Below are 12,578 nucleotides of genomic sequence, written 5' to 3'. Positions count from 1 at the left end.
GGTTTGAAGAAATCAACTGTGGGAGCAATTATTAGGAAATGGAAGACATACAAGACCACTGATAATCTCCCTCGATCTGGGGCTCCACGCAAGATCTCACCCCGTGGGGTCAAAATGATCACAAGAACGGTGAGCAAATATCCCAGAACCACACGGGGGAACCTAGTGAATGACCTAGAGTGAGCTGGGACCAAAGTAACAAGCCTACCATCAGTAACACACTATGCAGCCAGGAACTCAAATCCTGCAGTGCCAGACGTGTCCCCCTGCTTAAGCCAGTACATGAGAGCATTTGGATGATCCAGAAGAAGATTGGGAGAATGTCATATGGTCACATGAAACCAAAATAGTACTTTTTGGTAAAAACTCTACTCGTCGTGTTTGGAGGACAAAGAATGCTGAGTTGCATCCAAAGAACACCATACCTACTGTGAAGCATGGGGGTGGAAACATCATGCTTTGGGGTTGATTTTCTGCAAAGGGACCAGGACGACTGATCCGTGTAAAGGAAATAATGAATGGGGCCATGTATCATGAGATTTTGACTGAAAACCTCCTTCCATCAGCAAGGGCATTGAAGATGAAACGTGGCTGGGTCTTTCAGCATGACAATGATCCCAAACACACCGCCCGGGCAACGAAGGAGTGGCTTCGTAAGAAGCCTTTCAAGGTCCTGGAGTGGCCTAGCCAGTCTCCAGATCTGATCTTTGGAGGGAGTTGAAAGTCCCTGTTGCCCAGCAACAGCCCCAAAACATCACTGCTCTAGAGGAGATCTGCATTGAGGAATGGGCTAAAATACCAGCAACAGTATGTGAAAACCTTGTCAAGACTTACAGAAAACGTTTTACCTCTGTCATTGCCAATAAAGGATATATAACAAAGTATTGAGATAAACTTTTGTTATTGACCAAATACTTATTTTCCACCATCATTTGCAAATGAATTCATTAAAGAACCTACATTGTGATTTTCTGGATTTTTTTTCTCATTTTGTCTGTCATAGTTGAAGTGTACCTATGATGAAAATTACATGCCTCTCTCATCTTTTTAAGTGGGAGAACTTGCACAATTGGTGGCTGACTAAATACTTTTTTACCCCACTGTATGTCTGACAGATTTTGATCATTGAATGGATAATTTTGCATGTGACGGCTCACACGATGTGAAGAGTATGACAGTTTCACTGAGAATCAACTCGTCAGTTTTCATCAGCAAGCCATGTGCATGTAGTTATTGGGCAAATTGTAAACAATTGTACCTACTCTTTTGCACACGTGCCAAAACCTGTGCAATTTGCTTAAATTAATAAGAAATTCAAATCTGGTGTGGACAAGAAACTAATTGTTCAGAGTTGTGAACTTATTGTTAAAAAAAATACAAAAATCTAATTGAGCCAAAGCAATTGAGAAAAACTGTAATATCATTTCAACCATGCTTTAATCAACATCAATCTCCCTTTTTCCCCAGTCTTTAATTCATAATCTTCACTCCCACTCCCAATCCCTTGTCACACACACACACACACACACACACACACACACACACACACACACACACACACACACACACACACACACACACACACACACACACACACACACACACACACGACCTGACAGACGAATACCAATAAACAGACAGCTCCTCCACATAAAGGTTATGACGTCTCTGAAACATCAAAGCCTTCAGGTGATTGGATAGGAGTTCTAAACACACCCTGGTGGACGAGTGGTCTTCGCCAACAGCAAGGAGGGCTACTCATAAGACATAACCCAATGCTCAATAAACCAGTATCTGTATGACGGTAGCCTAACTTAGCCTTGCAACTGGGGCTTGGAATGCAATACAGAAGCTGCCCATCCTAAAAAGACAAAAGGATGTCATACATACAGACACCTTTGACGAAGATGAGCCAAAAATACAGTATGAAATAAACAATACAAATACAAAAAAAACTAAAAAAGTAATTATGCCAACGAGCTCTATTTTCATGTCATCTGACCGTATCACAGGGTCTAAATCAGGTGCCCTTTGCCATTGAGCAATCTCTAGGCATTTACATTTGTTGGTTGACATGAAAAGAAAGCTCTTTGGCCACGTACACAAGTAGTGGGTTTGGTGTCTAAAGAAATATCCATATGAAGAGAAGAACCACATACTGACTGTAAATTATGGTGGTGGATCTTTGATTCTATGGTGATATTTGGCTTCCACTTGTCCTGGGGCACGTTCAACGGCATCATGAACTTTATCCAGTACAAGGGCATTTTAGCAAAAAACATGTTTGCCTCTGCCTGGAGGCTGAAACTTGGCCACAAGTGGATCTTCCAACAAGATAATAACTCCAAGCCCACATGAACATCCATAAAGAAATGGTTATTTGACCACAAAATCAAGATTTTCCAATAAACCTCCCAGTCTCCAGACGGGAACCCCATTGACAACCTGTGGATTGAATTAAAGTGGCAGTCCATCAACTGGGGCTTGCACTCAATATAAATAGGCCGACATACTGAGAAACCAAAAAGATGTCACACATCCACAATATCACCAAAGGAACACAGGTGTATGGCAAGTTTCTCACACACGCTACAATCTGTTTCCTTGTTGTTAGCACATTGGCTATTTAACAGCACACCTCCATCCATCTGCTGTTGTGACAATGTATATCTGCTATTCTATTAAAAGAGTAACTCCCCTCTGTTCCCGCTCTATCTCTCCTCGCTGTATCCATAATTTCCCTTTGATTTCAGTCCCCTGTTCTCTCTGCATCATTGTGCCAGCGCTGCCAAAACTGCATCCTATTGAGTTTGAGTTCCACCAGGCCTGTGCTTTCTAGTTTAGTCTTCTCTGTCTAAGTTTTGTGGTTGTGTGTATGTATGCATGCATTCAGCTTTGTTATGTTTGTCGAACAGGTGTGTGTGTGTATTTGTGTGTGTGTGTCTGTAAACCCATGTGTGTTTGTGCGATTGCATCCCTAAAGCTACATATACATCCTCCAAAAAACCACCTTCTCCAGCTTTATCCTCAGCAGGAAGACCCCCCTCCACAACACCTTCTCCAGCTTTATCCTCAGCAGGATGACCCCCCTCCACAACACCTTCTCCAGCTTTATCCTCAGCAGGAAGACCCCCTCCACAACACCTTCTCCAGCTTTATCCTCAGCAGGAAGACCCCCTCCACAACACCTTCTCCAGCTTTATCCTCAGCAGGAAGACCCCCCTCCACAACACCTTCTCCAGCTTTATCCTCAGCAGGAAGACCCCCTCCACAACACCTTCTCCAGCTTTATCCTCAGCAGGAAGACCCCCCTCCACAAAACCCTTTGGCTATAGTCTATTGTATTATAATCTATTGGGCTCTGAGCCATCATTCCCCCACTTGACTAATGACAGTAATCCTGCTATCTGTAACAGGCAACAACCTAATGCAGACAAGGGATCAATCAAATCCCAATATGCACTGTAGAGCAGGTGAGTCAGAGACTGGAGAAGTCACAAAAATACCTGAGAAACACTGACGTTTTATTCTTGCGGCGCTGTCTGGCAATACTGATTGTTTCCCCCAGTGGCAGGTATTACGAATAACCACATAATGAGTTGTTTGGCATTCAATTAAAATGGGGCTTAGGCAGTGTGTTGGGTTGCCCGCAATGTAATTGTGGTGCTGGGTGACTAGGCTGCAAATAGTGTATGCAGGTGAGTGACTCAGGTGATGTTGGATACTGTGAGCTCGTTTGACTGTGTGAAGAAATGTGACTTGTTTCTGTTGGTAAAGTTTTTTTAATCACTTTTTTCAAAGGTTGAAAGGAAGTGTGAATAAATGCATCTCCAACATGTCAACTATCTGATTTGGTTGTTGTACAGAATGCGGTAGACTGACGTTCTTCATCTGACATTGTGCGTCTGAGTGGGAGACTACAGGGGGCTGACAGGAACATTATTTGGGGATAACAAAGTTATGTCAGACACCTGGGGTTCTCCTCTTGACATACGCAAACAGGGTATAAAGGTATTAAACACTGAGAACACTTGTATTAAAAGACTGGTGCTGAGGGAACTTTACTTTTTGAGACGTGTCACAGACGCTCTTAATTGTATCGCCCTTAGTCAGAGAGAGAGGGGAACAGCTACATCCATAGTAATCATGTCTTCACACTGAGCACACATTCTGAGATAAGAGTCAAGAGAGGTCACCCAGAGTTCTAGAACTCGAAATAGAACAGTTTACTCCAGACATATAGTAAAGAGACAGAGATTGACCTGCATTGAATACAAAAAGACTGAAGACAAGTGGTAAACTGATCTGACAAAGCTTGAGACACAGCTGTTTGAATATAGCAAAACTCAATATGTTAACAATACAGGACAGACTGTTTTAAAGTTGCACTTGTATTGACTCCCAACTAAATATACTTCATTATCTAATGTACTAATCACCATTGGATTCCACATTGCATCAGTGCTTAAGGAATCGTTTCATCAGAACTGTACGTATGTTGTCTAAGAGTGTTCCACGTTCACAAATGTATGTCTTCTGAGAGAGTTTAATGTCCACAAAGGTATGTTGTCTGAGGGTGTTCCATGTCCACAAAGGTATGTTGTCTGAGAGTGTTCCACGTCCACAAAGGTATGTTGTCTGAGAGTGTTCCATGTCCACAAAGGTATGTTGTCTGAGAGTGTTCCATGTCCACAAAGGTATGTTGTCTGAGGTGTTCCATGTCCACAAAGGTATGATGACTGCAGGTGTCCCATGTCCACAAAGGTATGTTGTCTGAGAGTGTTCCATGTCCACAAAGGTATGTTTCTGAGGGTGTTCCATGTCCACAAAGGTATGTTGTCTCCATGTCCACAAAGGTATGTCTTCTAAGAGTATTCCATGTCCACAAAGGCCCATCCTTTTAAAGAAAACAAAATATCACCAACATCTATAGGGTTGGTGTTTTGTGTTACAAACTCGTATAGTCCGCATTCTCCAAAGTAGGCCATCACAGACCGAAAGCTTAGCAAATGAAAACTGTAAAATTGCATCTGATCGAAGTGACTATGTAGAAACTATTTTTTCATTAGGATCTCCCCATAGTGACAACCTCTGAATCCACACGTTTCGTTATGACTGATACGTCTCCTGATACGTATCCTCCTCCAACTTAACCATTCTCCCCTGTTGTGATAGCCATCTTGGTAGCTAGGTCATGTTCAATGACCATAGTGTCAAGTCTTCTATACAGGGGGTTATAAAGGATGTGACCTCTGTGTGAAACAGAGCTCTCCACAGCATGTGGTAATGTCTAACTAAAGTACCATCAAACATATAACAACAATCAATATTCTAATTAAAACTTCAAGAAGGTAAATAAACCATTTGAGACGACAGAAGAATATTCAATAAAACATTACAGCACCTTTGGAACCGGGATCAACAAAGATAAAACATCAACAGCTTGGAGCTTTATCCGACTGTGTATCACAGTTCCAAATCCAAAGCGTACTGTATCAAACTATCAACTGCAGTGAAGAAATGACATGGAGCTCACCTTCTGGTCGTGGCTGTAGGCTAGAGCCCAGTCCTCCTGTGTTGGATGGAACAGAAGGATTAGGATGTAGAAGCTGAGGCGGTATTTCTGATAGCTCGCTCCTGCATCCGAGCTGATGAGCACACTGCTCTCAAACTCAGGGTCTGTCAGCACCATTATCTGAAGAGGGGTGAGGGTGAGAGAGGGAGGAGAGGGAGAGGAATCGAGAAAAATAGAGAGGGAAGTTATGAGTGGAGATTGAGGGGAAGATTGAGAGAGAAAGAAGGAGAGAGAGAGAGTGATACAGAGGAGTAAGAAAGAAAGAGTGAAGGGGTCACCATGTCAGCACTCCAGGTCTAGTGCTTGGCATTCATCAAGTTGCTGCTAGCACTACACCTTCACTTTGTATTGGACTTCATTTTACAAATGTGCCTCTATCGCCATGGTTTTTTGGCCTCCTCCAGTGAGCTCACAGGTCTGCACTTTGGTGCAAGTGCCACAACTCTGCGTTTACCATGCGTGACTACATGTCTAGGCAATTTGCAATTTGTTTTGAACAATATCTACATCTGTGATGAGAAAAGAACAAGTACTTGTGCAATAAAGAATAATGTCTTTGTGGAATGCTCTATGTTACCACAATGGCGGGAATTCTAATTCCATGCTAGGAATTATACAGTCTCTACTTTCATTTCGTCATGAATTCAAATGTGAAAATGCATAAAACAAAAAGATCAATAAAACAATAAAAGCAATGCAAATATACATATTAATTACAATTATGCAAAATAGAGTAGATTTTCATACTTTAAAACCAAAGATACTGTGAAAGTACCCAATGTTGATACAACTTAATTAAGATAAAGCACTTTGTTTGGAAGCCTGTATGATATATAATATTAAATACTACATCGTATCTATTCCTTGGTATAATATAATGTATTTGTGGGGGAAGTAAAACAGACATATTCATTACAGTTCATTACTGTCAAAACACAGAAATATCCCTAAAAAGCATTTCCAAAACAACTGTTTTCTTTCCCTGCATCAGATTTGAATTGGAAAAACAGCAGTACATTTGTCTCTGACAAAAATACCACCCCCTTTCAACAGCTTTGACTAGGAATCCTCCCCACTCCTCTTTCTCCAGATTTAACTAGGAATCCTCTCTTGTGGTGATTTAGATCAATTGTTTTTCATTAAAAGTCAATGAATTGACTGCGGATTCTGTGCCAGTTTTTCTTTTTTTGTTATTCGCCTGACCTTCCAATTTTGCCATTCATTGCCCTCATTGAGGGACGGGGACCCCCTCTATTTCTCCCAGTGTCTCAGGGCCTTGTCACATGTAATTTATAGTTTCTAACATCAGGTCTAATCATTTTCCATTATTGTATTTAGCGACAGCGTTTATTATGAGTGGAAATTGCATTTCACCTTGCATTTTTGATTCTTCTGTCTGACCCCTTCTCCCTCTCTCGCCACTTAAGAGGGGAAAGCACAAATGCTAGAAGTCATTGGAGGGTCTGCGTGGATCAGTGTTTCTTCACCACTGAACAAGGAGACACTGAATGTTTCAACCAGGCTCCCTTTATATTTACTGTAATACATTTCATATTAAGACATATCTCTATTGAGGGCTTGTTGTGTAGCTGTGTGTATAGCTGTACTCTGTATATCCCCTGTATCACTGTTGCATTTACTGGAAGGCATTACATACACTTTAAATGTTGACAATAAAAGGAATTGAATACGTCTAGAAATGTATTAATTAACTGCCAAAGATGATTCATCTTTAACCACCCTGATTTAATATCCTGCACGATAAATATTATTTGCCATGTGACATATTCAACAATAAACATAACATTTTTTTTTAAATACAGTGGGGAGAACAAGTATTTGATACACTGCCGATTTTGCAGGTTTTCCTACTTACAAAGCATGTAGAGGTCTGTAATTTTACACATCAACTGTGAGAGACGGAATCTAAAACAAAAATCCAGAAAATCACATTGTATGATTTTTAAGTAAACCATTTGCATTTTATTGCATGACATAAGTATTTGATTACCTACCAACTAGTAAGAATTCCAGCTCTCACAGGCCTGTTAGTTTTTCTTTAAGAAGCCCTCCTGCTCTCCACTCATTACCTGTATTAACTGCACCTGTTTGAACTCATTACCTGTATAAAAGACACCTGTCCACACACTCAATCAAACAAGACTCCAACCTCTCCACAAGGGCCAAGACCAAAGAGGGGTGTAAGGACATTAGGGATAAAATTGTAGACCTGCACAAGGCTGGGATGGGCTACAGGACAATAGGCAAGCAACTTGGTGAGAAGGCAACAGCTGTTGGCTCAATTATTAGAAAATGGAAGAAGTACAAGATGACGGTCAATCACCCTCGGTCTGGGGCTCCATGCAAGATCTCACCTCGTGGGGCATCAATGATCATGAGGAAGGTGAGGGATCAGCCCAGAACTACACGGCAGGACCTGGTCAATGACCTGAAGAGCGCTGGGACCACAGTCCCAAAGAAAACCATTAGTAACACACTACGCCGTCATGGATTAAAATCCTGCAGCGCACGCAAGCTCCCCCTGCTCAAGCCAGCGCATGTCCAGGCCCGTCTGAAGTTTGCCAATGACCATCTGGATGATCCAGAGGAGGAATGGGAGAAGGTCATGTGGTCTGATGAGACAAAAATATATCATTTTGGTCTATACTCCCTCGCCGTGTTTGGAGGAAGAAGAAGGATGAGTACAACCCCAAGAATACCATCCCAACCGTGAAGCATGGAGGTGGAAAGAAACATCATGCTTTGGGGATGCTTTTCTGCAAAGGGGACAGGACGACTGCATCATATTGAGGGGAGGATGGATGGGGCCATGTATCGCGAGATCTTGGCCAACAACTTCCCTCAGTAAGAGCATTGAAGATGGGTCGTGGCTGGTTCGTCCAGCATGACAACGACCCGAAACACACAGCCAGGGAAACTAAGGAGTGGCTCCGTAAGAAGCATCTCAAGGTCCTGGAGTGGCCAAGCCAGTCTCCAGACCTGAACCCAATAGAAAATCTTTGGAGGGAGCTGAAAGTCCTTATTGCCCAGTGACAGCCCCGAAACCTGAAGGATCTGGAGAAGGTCTGTATGGAGGAGTAGGCCAAAATCCCTGCTGCAGTGTATGCAAACCTGGTCAAGAACTACAGGAAACGCATGATCTCTGTAATTGCAAACAAAGGTTTCTGTACCAAATATTAAGTTCTGCTTTTCTGATGTATCAAATACTTAAGTCATGCAATAAAATGGTAATTAATTACTTAAAAATCAATGTGATTTTCTGGATTTTTGTCTCTCACAGTTGAAGTGTACCTATGATAAAAAATTACAGACCTCTACATGCTTTGTAAGTAGGAAAACCTGCAAAATCGGCAGTGTCTCAAATACTTGTTCTCCCCATTGTGTATATAAATATATTTAAACATAATTTATCTTACAAAATGTAGAAAAATGTATTGGACAAATGTCACGACTTCCACCGAAGGTGGGTCCTCTCCCTGTTCGGGCGGCGCTCTGCGGTCGTTGTCGCCGGCCTACTAACTGCCACCGATCCCTTTTGCTTTTCTTTTAGTTATGTCTGTTTTGTATTCACTTGGTTTCACTTTGGTTAATTAGGTGTGGGGGGTATTTAATTCGACATTTCCCTTGGGGTTTTGTGCGGGATTATTTTCGTTGAACTGTCAGTGAGGTTGGGGTGCGTTTTTTTTCACTCTTGTTCTACGGGGGTTTCCCTGGACTGTGTCTGAGTGGAGATTGTTCCAGTGTATTTTCTATAGCCCTGAGTCCTGTTGGTTTTCCTTTTGAGCTTGTTAAAATAAAACACCCTTTCTTTGGAACTCTCTCCTGAGCCTGACTCCACACCCACATCTCCTTGGGGAGATCTGACACAAACTGGACAAAAACTTCTCATAACCCATCTCTCAGTAGATGTCATTAATTTCCTTTCAGAGATTGTTTATGTAGATCCATATGGATATGGGCATGTCGATCTGTTCCTGAATCAGTTTTAACAGGCACTAAATTCCACGAGGGACGCTTACGTAACAGCTCACATCATCGTCAAAAACTTTCACATTATCAAAAATATAATCGGCAGGTAAATAAGATTTCGCTCCACATCCACTTTGCAATTGATCACCAATGTGTCTCCTGGGAGCAAAGAGGAGTGAGGCTAGTTACAAAGCTTAGATTAATACAGGCTATTAGGATAACCTCTACATGTTGTCTGCTTATTATCAGCTAGTCGGTGGGAGTCCAGCGACCGAGCTAATTGTCATGCGAAGAGTGCGATAGTTATTGTCTTAGGGGCTGCAGCCTGCTGTTGGATGGAGCTCGAGCCATCTGATGACTGCAAACAAAGAGAGGAGCGGAGGAGATGATGCCTCACAGCAGATTAATCATGTCAAACATAGATCAATTGCGTTCTATCTATCTTTCTGGTGAATTGGGATAACAACATGTCTAGCTACAACCATAGAAATAGAATTCATTCAATTCTGTCTATTCATTTTATGTCTATTAATTCTATTCATATGTCTAGAATGCTACTCTTCATTATTAGCAGCGGTTGTGAGTCAAACCGTGCAGAAGACCTCGGAATAAGGCTGAACATGCATAAGGACAATTCATGATGGGTGTCTTCTTTAAAAGCTTGAAGATAAATGTCAGCATCATCATTCAAATATATAACCTGCTCTTAGAAAGGTCAAGCCTCTGGATTTGTTCCTTTCGGCAATTTGAGAATATAGTCAGTGACGTTAACAGAATCTTGTTGTGCGGAAATCAATTGTCATACTATATTCACGTGTGAGAAAAGACACCCTTGAGGCATTAAATGCACAAATGCATTGCCATGGTGATTTAAGGGTCATTACTGCCTCATCTCAACAGAGATAGAGATAACTGTCTTCCTGATTTTCCCACGCTAGACACACAGATGCCAAGCTTTGCCACTGGAATGCTATGAGGAAAAAACAAGTTCCAGCTTCTCCAAGAGAGAGTTGGGCCCATCCATAATGAGATCAGAGATAAGGTTAGGAGGAATGTGGGTCGGTTGACGTCAGAGGTGAATGGCGGTTGTTTACAAAGCGTGGCTCGAACGAGGGCATCCGGACTTCCTAGGATCTCACGACTATCTTTTACTACGATGTAATTCCCTAACTGCGGTGAACCAAACTGCAACATCCTCAGTCTATCACCGTGATAGAGAATCGACAAGGCGCTATTAGCAGATCTGCTGTCTGTCCTGTGTGTCTTTGACTTGGTCAGCCCAGTATCTGGGAAATGTTCTGGATACTCTACATTCAAGTAGACTATAGGGACTATCATCAAGTCCGGACAGCTAGTGTGAAAATGTCCACAGGGTCAGAGAAGATGCACCTTCTATTTTATTAGTTTTGCTTCAGCATTTATCTACACACCAACAATTTGTTTTCTATTTCTAACAGGTCTTTCTGGTCTCTGTGTTGTGTCATGGTAAATGTTCTGAGGCTATAACTACAGTATGAGTAAGTGTTGCTTGTAACACTTGAATTGACTTTCCTAAGTGCAGGCAAGATGCCAGAACAAGGCAATGTAAGCTAAATAAGGTCATTCAACTTTGGGATTCTCACAAATTTAAATGCTTGATAGAAAACATTTATTCAAACCATAAAACATATTTTTTTAACAGTCAGTCTGCCGTCTAACCTTCACTTCGAGCTAACATTTGATTTGATCAGAAAGAACAAATAGCAGTAGCAGAGAATGGACAACGAACAATTCAGTTCTAGTTAACTCAACTAAATGTAATTAAGTTCCTCTAAGTCTTATTGAAAATCACTCATTTGAAGTTTGTCTTACCTTTCTCTTGTTGGATGGACAGACATACAGGTAACTCAGCACAGTCTTAGATCCCACTTTGTCATTCATCCTCTCATAGGTGGAGCCACAGTCTGTTGATCTGTAAATGAAAAAAATATATGTTTAGACAGAGAAATGCAGACAGACAGGCAGTTCAATGTATAAACAGACAGATATACAGACTTATTTACCGACACCTGCCTCCAACCACAGCCACATCTTAAGATAGATTTGTGACCAAATTCAATGATCTTGACTTTGAACCATGTCATATGAAATAGCCCTGTTATTGTACACCTTACAGTACTTGGCTTTCTCACCCTTATAACTAGGGTGCTCAAGGGCTTTGATCCTATAACACGTAAACTAAATATATACGACCATGTTGCACAGGGCAAAAAACATTCTGTGTTATAACCACTGCGCCAGCAGAATGAAAGAGGTTAATCAATCATTGATAGGTGCTAACGTAAACAAACCATTCACAGACATCTGGGGGCCTAACACCTTTAATAACGGATAGGTTCTCCCGATAACTACTTTAAAATGAAATAATATTTAAATATGGATGTGCCAACAGATTATTATTTTATAACTCTTCTGGGGTTGTTTCTCCTGATGGCGTAGTCGGCAGAGAGTTGTGCAGCTCTGCCAGTAATAGAGATTCAGGTGAAATTACAATAAGATCTTTTTTCATTCCAGCTCTTTCCTGAGTGCCAGGGAGAGACGGTCACGATGATTGCAAAGTAGAATAACGAGAAAGACAGACCTTGCATGAGGGTATGCTGACAGCTTCTACAGGATATTAAAAGAGAGTTGGGGAATTGAACAAGGCGATGACTGATTGGAGAGGGAAATATAATGTGGAACGGGCCTTTGAGCACTAGGGAGCCCCCAAGGGCTGCGTTATATTGTCTGAGTCTCCTCATGCGGCAGGCAGAGACATTACAGCAAAGACACTGAGTTGCTTGTCAAGTATAAATTGAAGAGATAGCAAGCTCCTGTGTGGTATTGTATGTAGGCTATACATCCATTTTACATTTCACCACTTAGTTCTATCCTCAAGTACTAAGGCTCTGGTGTGAGAGTGTCACAGACAGACTGTACAATCAGTCAGAAATGCAATCAATCAAACCTCCAAACCATAACACATATGCCTCCT

At 41.6% G+C, this 12,578-nt stretch overlaps 1 pseudogene; it reads right to left on the bottom strand.

Annotated features, from left to right (window-relative positions):
- The window catches only part of LOC135563663 (VPS10 domain-containing receptor SorCS3-like), a 213,648-nt pseudogene that overhangs the window by 25,698 nt on the left and 175,372 nt on the right, over window positions 1–12,578 (bottom strand).

The sequence above is a fragment of the Oncorhynchus nerka genome, linkage group LG21, assembly GCF_034236695.1.
Source record: "Oncorhynchus nerka isolate Pitt River linkage group LG21, Oner_Uvic_2.0, whole genome shotgun sequence".
Taxonomy (NCBI): domain Eukaryota; kingdom Metazoa; phylum Chordata; class Actinopteri; order Salmoniformes; family Salmonidae; genus Oncorhynchus; species Oncorhynchus nerka.
Note: the sequence above shows the minus strand (reverse complement) of the source record. Positions and strands in the feature narration are given on the sequence as shown.